Here is an 8,714-nt window from a genome sequence, read left to right on the forward strand (position 1 = left end):
AATTCCGAAGGATACAACTATTTCCAACCCTTCGGAAGTCAAAGGTCCGAAGAAGATTGTCCGGAAACTCCAAGTCATTGACTATGACTACTGGATATATGAAAAGACATTAGCCTTCTGTCTATTTCCAAAGAATTTGAAAAATACCTCTCAGAAACACAAGATTCTTCCTAAGTCACAATCAAAGTCCAAAGTCCATGCCTACGTCCCATGGACTAATTCAAAGCCTAAAAACTCCGTTACTCACTAATTTTGCAGGCACTTTGTGCTTCGGAGCAAGAAAAAATATGGTATATTGATAGTGCTTACTCCATGCACATGACGGGGCAGAAAGACTTTCTGCGAGATCTAAAGCTTTCTCCAAACACTGGTTACATGACATATGACAACAACCCCAACTCCCAAATTTGTGGTTATGGAAGTCTCACCAATGGAAACTTCTCTATTTCAAATGTGGCTTATGTAGCTGATCTGAAACATAATTTGATAAGTGTTGCTTAGCTCACTGATTCAAATCGACGTGTGGAATTTTGAAAAAAGTACAGCTATGTAATGACCAAAGACCGAAAAGAATGCTTAATCAAGTCGCTTTGCAACAAGAACATGTACCCGCTCGACATGAAAATGATTATTGGCAACCGCAACTCTGCCTTCTCACCAAAGCTATTTCTGACATCAGTTGGTTATGGCATCGAAGGCTCGCTAATCTAAAATTTTGGTACATGAATGATCTCGTATCTGGTGAAATGGTGAGAGGTTTACCTCTTCTCAAATTTGAAAATGATCATTTGCGTGCTGCTTGTGAGTCTGGTAAGCAATCGAAGAAGGGTCATCCTGTTATCATCGAAAAATCCATTTCGGAACCATTAGAACTCTTACACATTGATCTTTGTGGACCTTCCACTATAGAAAGTCTTCACCACAAGAAATACATTCTTGTGATTGTTGATTATTTCACAAGGTTCACTTGGGTCTTCTTCCTACGGCTGAAATCCGAAACAGCCTTAGAGCTCATAAACTTTATCAAAGGAATAGAAGTTCTTATCAAACTCCTAGTTAGGAGAATCCGAAGTGAAAATGGATCGGAATTCACTAATTCCACCATTGAGAAATTTCTCAATGAAAAATGAATCGACCATAACTTCTTAGCTCCTTATACTCCACAACAAAACAGTGTAGTCGAAAGACACAATAGAACTCTCATTGAAGTTGCTCGAGCTATGTAGAACTTCGCAAATCTACCACTCTACCTTTGGGATGAAGTCGTATCTAATGCCTGCTTTACTCAGAATCGGAGTACCATTAATCGATGCCTCAACATGACACCGTACGAAGCAATGAATGGTCGGAAGCGAACAATCTTGGTTTTACATGTTTTCGGATGCAGATGCTTCATCAACAACAACCGTGATCAGCTTACCAAGTTCCAACCTAAAGCTGAAGAAGCCATCTTCCTCGGGTACTCCTCAAAATCAAAATCTTACAGAGTTCTTAACCGGAGAACTCGTGTTTTGGAAGAAAGCTTTGACGTTACTTTCGATGACAAGTTCATTCGAAATTCTAGACCAACCCATATTACAACTCACATTATGGAGTCTGATGCCCCTCCGACAGGATGTCCGAACCCTCAAACAATTCTTGAAGTTGACTTTGAAACTCTCTTTGGTCCTTCCGAAACCGCACTTGATTCGGAATACCAAACACAGCCTACTCCCAATCCAATCACTCCTTCGGAAGTCCCTATCTCACAAAATGTCTCCGGTCCGATCCCAATCCTCTCTCCATTTGATTCCGAACCATTTCAACATTCTCAGGTTGAGGGGGAGGATGCTCATCCCTCTCTTGAATCAAATGTGGATGGCTTCCAAGATGCAGCTGTTGATTTCAATGACTCCAATCCTATCAACATTGATGAAAATGAACATTTCTTTGAGTTCCCTTCTGATGATGATGATGTTAATCTCTTTGGTTCAGAAGTTCAGGGGGAGAATCATCCTCACAATCAAACTATCCAGGGGGAGAAAATCAATTCCACTGTTGATATCGTATCGACGGCTGCACAAGAACTCCCAAGGTTACACGTCTAGACAAATGATCATCCTCTGAACCAAGTAATTGGAAACCCTAATGCTGGTGTACAGACTCGTTCCACTACAAGTATTCAAAATGAATGTCATTTCTCAGCATTTATATCCATGGTTGAACCCAAATCCATCAAGGAAGCATTAGAACATGCTGATTGGATTACAACCATGCAAGAAGAACTGGTAGAATTTGACCGAAATCAAGTTTGGACTCTTGTGCTTCCTCCTCCTAATCATCCCATTTTCGGGACGAGATGGGTATTTCGCAACAAGCTAGACGACGTTGGAGTTATTATTCGGAATAAGGCAAGATTGGTGGCAAAAGGATTTACACAGATTGAAGGGCTCGACTATGATGAGACCTTTGCTCCTGTTTCACGTCTTGAAGCCATCATAATCTTTCTTGCTTATGCTGCCCACAAAGGCTTCAAAGTTTACCAAATGGATGTTAAAAGTGTTTTTCTTAATGGTGAACTCGACAATAAAGTATTCCTTCAACAGCCCCTAGGTTTTGTAAATCTCTTCTTTCCAAACTACTATTACAAACTCCGAAAGGAAGTCTACAGACTCAAGCAGGCTCATCGGCCATGGTACGAGACCCTCACCGATTTTCTCAAGCGCTCCAGCTTCCAAAGAGGAATTCTAGATCCTACCTTGTTTCGAAGATCAAATGGAAAGCATCTCATGTTGGTACAAATTTATGTGGATGATATCATTTTTGGATCTACGGATTCATCTATGGTTGCTGACTTTGCTAAACTAATGATCAATCGATTCCTAATGAGCATGAATCGGGAGTTAAGCTTCTTTCTTGGCCTTCAAGTCAAACAAACAAATAGAGGAATCTTCATTCATCAAGAGAAGTATATTTCGGAACTCCTCAAGAAATACTCAATGGACACCTGTGCCTCAGCCAAGGTACCGATGGGCTTCAGACACAAGATCTTTGCCGACCCTTCAGGTGTTTCAGTTGATGAAAAGAAGTATCGTGGAATGATTGGATCCCTGTTCTATCTCACAACAAGTCGCCCCGATATCATGTTTTCGACATGTTTGTGTGATAGATTTCAAGTCAACCCAAAAATGTCTCATCTCTTCGCTGTGAAACAAATTTTCTGATACCTCAAAGGTACAAAGAGTCTCAGAATCTGATACACAGCAAATGAGAGCTTCCTACTTCAATCCTATTCATATTCAAATTATGGTGGTCTTCAACTTGATAGAAAAAGAACTTCTGGTGGCTGTCAATTTTTAGGTGGTCGCTTGGTCAGTTGGTCATCCAGTTGTACATCTCAGGTTTTGTGGATGAAATCTCAACTCTTGGATTATGGTTACCGCTTTCAACACATTCCTATCTATTGTGATTCTCAAAGTGCCATTGTGATTACCCACAATCCAATTCAGCACTCAATGACTAAGCACATTGATATAAGGTACCATTTCATAAAAGATCATGTTCTAAATGGTAACATTGAACTCATTTTTGTTCCATCTGATGATGAGATTGCTGATTTCTTTACTAAGGCATTAGAAAAAACCAAATTCAATGGTTTTCTGAACAAGATGGGTATGATGATACCAGATCCTCAGTTCTTTCAAGAGACCTGCTCTCTTTGATAGATGTATTTGAAAGAAAATTAGTTCTGATCTCAATTTTTTTTATCTCAGAAGTACTTTCTCTCGGGATACATATCATCAGTTTACTTGTCATTATTTCTAACTATCACTTGAGCTTTGAGTTGTATAGTTCATCCTGGTTATTTTTTATTCAAGACAACATTGACACAGTGCTTAAATTTTCATCTCGGAATAAACTTCGTAATGGCATCCCAGAATTCCACTCCGGAAAGGTAGTGCATGCTACACTTCGGAATTTTAAAATTTACTCCGGAAACTTTTCTTAAATCTCACTCCGGAACGATTTCCAAATCATGTTTCGTAACCTTATTCAAAACCACTTCGGAATTTTAAAATCATTATTCTGGAATTTTTGCTCCGGAATCACAAACCTTTTCCGGAATCGCACTGAATTTTTTACTCCGGAACCAAAACAACCATGTTCCGGACCACTTTTCAAAAAAAAATTATGTTCCGGAACACAACTCCTTATCCTCCGGATCATACTCTGTTCGGAACCGCTCATTCGAAATTCCAAAGGTTAATAAGGCAAAACGTTTTTGCAACAGTTACTCTTTAAGAAGATCCTTATCCTATCATCCTCGAATTTCGTAACATGCGCGTCTGCACGCGCCCATAAAACAACCATCTATTCGCCATTTACGGTTTTCCATTCTAAGCTACAATCAACCCAACCTTTCCCCTCCTAGGTCAACTCAACCACTAAACAAGTTACCCATTTAATGCAACCCGTTTCAAACTCGGATCCTCATCATTACCACCACTGACCCGACCCACTTCTCTTACCTATATATACCCATCGATTAATTCTTTTACCTCTTTACACGCCCAATACTTCGAAACCCCTCAAATTCTCTCAGTTTTCTTCGTGTTCATCAAGATTTCATCACTCTGCAACAATGGCTTCCCATTCTTCCCCACCCAAAACTGCTCCAACCGCCTCAACTCCCAGGAAATCCATTGCCAAGAAGAAACGATCAAAAGGTTCTTCATCATCAACATCCCCTGAACCGTTTCTAATGGACACGAAAATCTCTGTCCCTCTCACTAAAGTTCCCGAACCACCTCTTCAACTTCATCATCTCCACAGAGCATTCACAAGCATCAAACTTGATTATGGTGTATTGCAGACATAGATCATCGCTGATAGGATTGTGCCTATTTTAAAGACTAGTTTTCTCAAGGCGATCGGTGTGAAAGAAAACCCCCAAGGTTTCAGAGTTCAAGAGCCTACCACTGAAGAGTTTTAGACCTTTCTGAATCACATAGGCTACAATCAAGACTACAAGGCCAAAGACTTCAAGAAATCAACCGTCTCTGGATTATGGACAGTACTAATGTACTTCATCATTCGAGGGCTATCCGGCAAGCATGGTGGTACAGACACCCTAAGCAAAGACTGGCTACATGTGGTCTATAGCATCTACTCTGGACGTGCTAATGCAATAGATCTTCCGGAGGTCCTATGGCAAGATTTCTGTAAATTTTCCATCAAAAGGAAGGATAACGAGATTTCAATCCCTAGGTTCTGGGCACTGACGATTCAACAACTCTTCAAGGAGATTTACAAACCACTTCCGGTTTCCGTGGTTCCTCTGGAGGTATGTGTCTCATTTAAAGTTGTCAAGGCTTATAGACCTCAGGACCAATCCTCTTTTTGTCCGGTAACACGACTTTTGGAAAATATGTTGGCCTCCATTCCTTCCGAATCCATTTACTTGAAACATCATATGGAGACTTCGGTTGTGTTAGAGCCAACACAACCTGCCCCAGTCTCCGTTGAGCCTATTTTGGAAAAGGCCAAACCTTCTGTGTCCGGATCTAAAATTAAAAAATATGCCAAACGGAACAATTCTCCCATTAATCCAAAGCCTCAAAAGAGACCCAAAGTCGGCTCTTCCTCACCAAAGGAAGATGCCCATGACACTCAGGCTGACTATGGCCATCCGAACACCCCACCAGCCCACTTATCTGAGGTACCCCTCAATGTTTCAACATCACATGCACACACACACGAGGAGTCTCCACATAATCCACCCTTACCTTCCCAAAAAGGATATACCTATGTTGATCATAGTTCCTTGCAGCCCCCAAGAACACACCCACGAGTATCATTCAATATCCCTCTCGTTTCTCACACTAGCACACTCTGTAACCCATGTTCTGGACCCTAAGCATTCTGGAGCTGGAGCAGTCTCTCCGACTCCGGATGCCTCAACTGGTCTGATACCCACAAGGCGTACAGGACGACCATGTGCTATCGATCCCAAATGGGAAGATTATGTCAACAGGGCTGTTTCTAGATGTTCGGATCTGACAAGAGCTTAGGTGGAGGCCACTCTTACTTCAATGTACAAAAGATCTCATCAAAGTAGTCTTCCATATGTTCCTCCTACCGATGATGATGCTGATCAAGAGCTGGCTTCGAAACAACCTCCAATAACCGTGCACACCAACGTCTTCCAAACTGATCCGGATGAGGAACTCTCCGAAGAAATCATGCTCTCTGATGAAGGCAAATCAATTCCGGACCCCCACTTCATGTCATCCATCCGCTTTAAATCTATGCCATCAACCTCCAAGTCTGCTTTTGACTTCGGATCTTCTTCGTCAACCACTCCAGATGGTGGAATTAACTCCAAGCTACATGAAGATGATGTAGCAACCAAGCCTGGTCCATCCACAAATACTTCATCACGACATGCTCTGCCATAACTCTCAGACTCTAACTCCGAATCATCAGCTGGTGACTACATTGATCCTTTTGCTCTCCTCGAGATTCAGACCAACGTATCAGATACTATGAAGAAGGTGTCCTGAATCGAAATATCCGTAATAGAGCTCAACACGAAAATGGATCAAAAAGTTTCCGGAGTTGATTCCAAACTTGATACCATCCTTCAATCTCTTTCACAACAGTCCATACCTTCAGTTGCAGAACGAGAAGCCCAGCTTGATCAACTGATCTCTATCCGACTCAAGCACTCACTGGAAGAAGTTGAAGCCAAATACGATGCTTCGGTCGAACATTATCTTAACACCATCACCTCCATGCTCAAATTCCATGACGACTTGGTGTCTGCTAGCAACGATCTCATTAAGAAGACCCATGTGCGTCATGGGAAACAAATTCAAAGACTGGAGAAGGAGATAAAGAAGAAGGACGAGATGAATCTCATCATCCAACAAGTCCTCATCAAACTTATTTGATGCACTTGGAGCATTTTTGATGTTCCGAATCGAAATTTTGATGAGATGTTAGCCCGTCCTGGCGCATCTGTTCAATCACCTTGCTGCTCAAGCACCTACTTTCGAGGCTTATGATGCTCTCACCAAACAACTCACCACTGGTCTCCAAAAAGTGTTTGAGAAATTTTATGGGATGCACGAGTCACTTATGCTTGCATCGGTCCGAAGGTTTCCCGATGCAAGATGGGGAGAAGGTCTAAGCCAACCATGGAAACCCGCCTCGGAGTTTACACTCCGAGATGAAGACTTGAATTCCAACAATGAAGTCCAAGTTGTGTCCGGACTTCTAGGAAATTCCTCAGAAGATGAAGAAGAGAGTGAAGAAGAAAAATACGTCACTAAAGGAGTTCTAGGTCTCGAGACTCCAAAGAAGCTATTCCCAAAGGCACCGACTGATGAAGAGAATCAGATATGGTCTGCAACCTCTTGCCCATCATCTTTACCGGACGCTCTTCAAAGGGCTATTCAAATGGCCAAAGCCAAAACCTTCCTCACAGCTCAAGCCTACCGAGCCACTCCTTCTATGCTCCCAACCATTCCGGCTCCGAAAATTATTGCAATCGACCAGGGCTCTCCACTTCGGAACCCTGATGACGTTCAGGAAGATCCTCTTCTGAACCCCACTCCAGAATATGTAGTGGATGAGAACATGCAGGTCATCATGTCCGCTATAAAAAGAGACAAAGGAAAAAAGCCAATGACTGCTAATCAACAAGCCTTCCACTCTAGACATCCTCTCAAGCAAAAACAAGGATGGTCCCAGGAGGAAATCAACAAGGCATTATAGGTTAGCATCTGGATCCAAGCCCTTAAAGATAATCCTGATCCGATGCGTGGGATCTCTCCTCTTTGCCATGAAGGCATGCTCCAAGATCATGAAATCGTTCCGTGTATGTACTACGATCTTCCAACCAACAATTTCGAACAACTCGATCTTCCTCTCTCTCCATACAGCAAGTACTACATCAAATTTGCTCTGCTTCACCCTAATGACGATCCGGATGTGATCATCCGGACGGAACGAGAAAGGCTTGAAACATTCTACTCCAAGAATGTTCAACCGTTTAAGGAGGTTTGGACTTGAAAAAGAATGACCCAAGTCCACGGATTTGCAAGAAAAATCCTAGTGAAATTCGAACTTAACTGCCCACTATTTCGATTTCATGTCCTCCGGAACAAGCCTACCCACCGAACCGTTATTGATGCGGACTTCCCTTCCTTGAATCCGAATGACATCCTGACTCTGGCTGCTCACTTTCGAGTAATTCCAAACAACGATATCGGCATGGGTGCTTTTCATGTTGCACTAAGCTTCCTCAAAGATTACGTCGCGGAATTTTGCAGATGTGACTATGAGCTGGCTCATCTCTATGGGACTGAAGACTTTGTTGCAAAGATCACCTATGTTCATCCGGAAGCTGAGCTGCTTGAAGATGGTCCAATTGATGATCCGGTTCTAGGGTTTGTCTACACTACCAAGAAGACAAACAAAAAGGACTTTTCCTGTGTCCTATACAAACACCTTGTAACAGCCCGGATTTCCAGGTATCTTTATTGTTTATGATTTTGGTGTTTTGAGAGGGGACTCGGCGAGTTGGAGCTCAGACTCGTCGAGTAGGGACGCGATTCTGGACGCGGGATTCGCCTGGACTCGGTGAGTCCAGGATATGGACTCGGCGAGTCCGCGCTGTTTAATGAAACCCTAATTTCTCGGGTTTGGGACCTATTTAAAGGGCCTTATGG

Source organism: Lactuca serriola, chromosome 2 (assembly GCF_051521515.1).
Source record: "Lactuca serriola cultivar US96UC23 chromosome 2, Lser_US96UC23_V15, whole genome shotgun sequence".
NCBI classification, from domain to species: domain Eukaryota; kingdom Viridiplantae; phylum Streptophyta; class Magnoliopsida; order Asterales; family Asteraceae; genus Lactuca; species Lactuca serriola.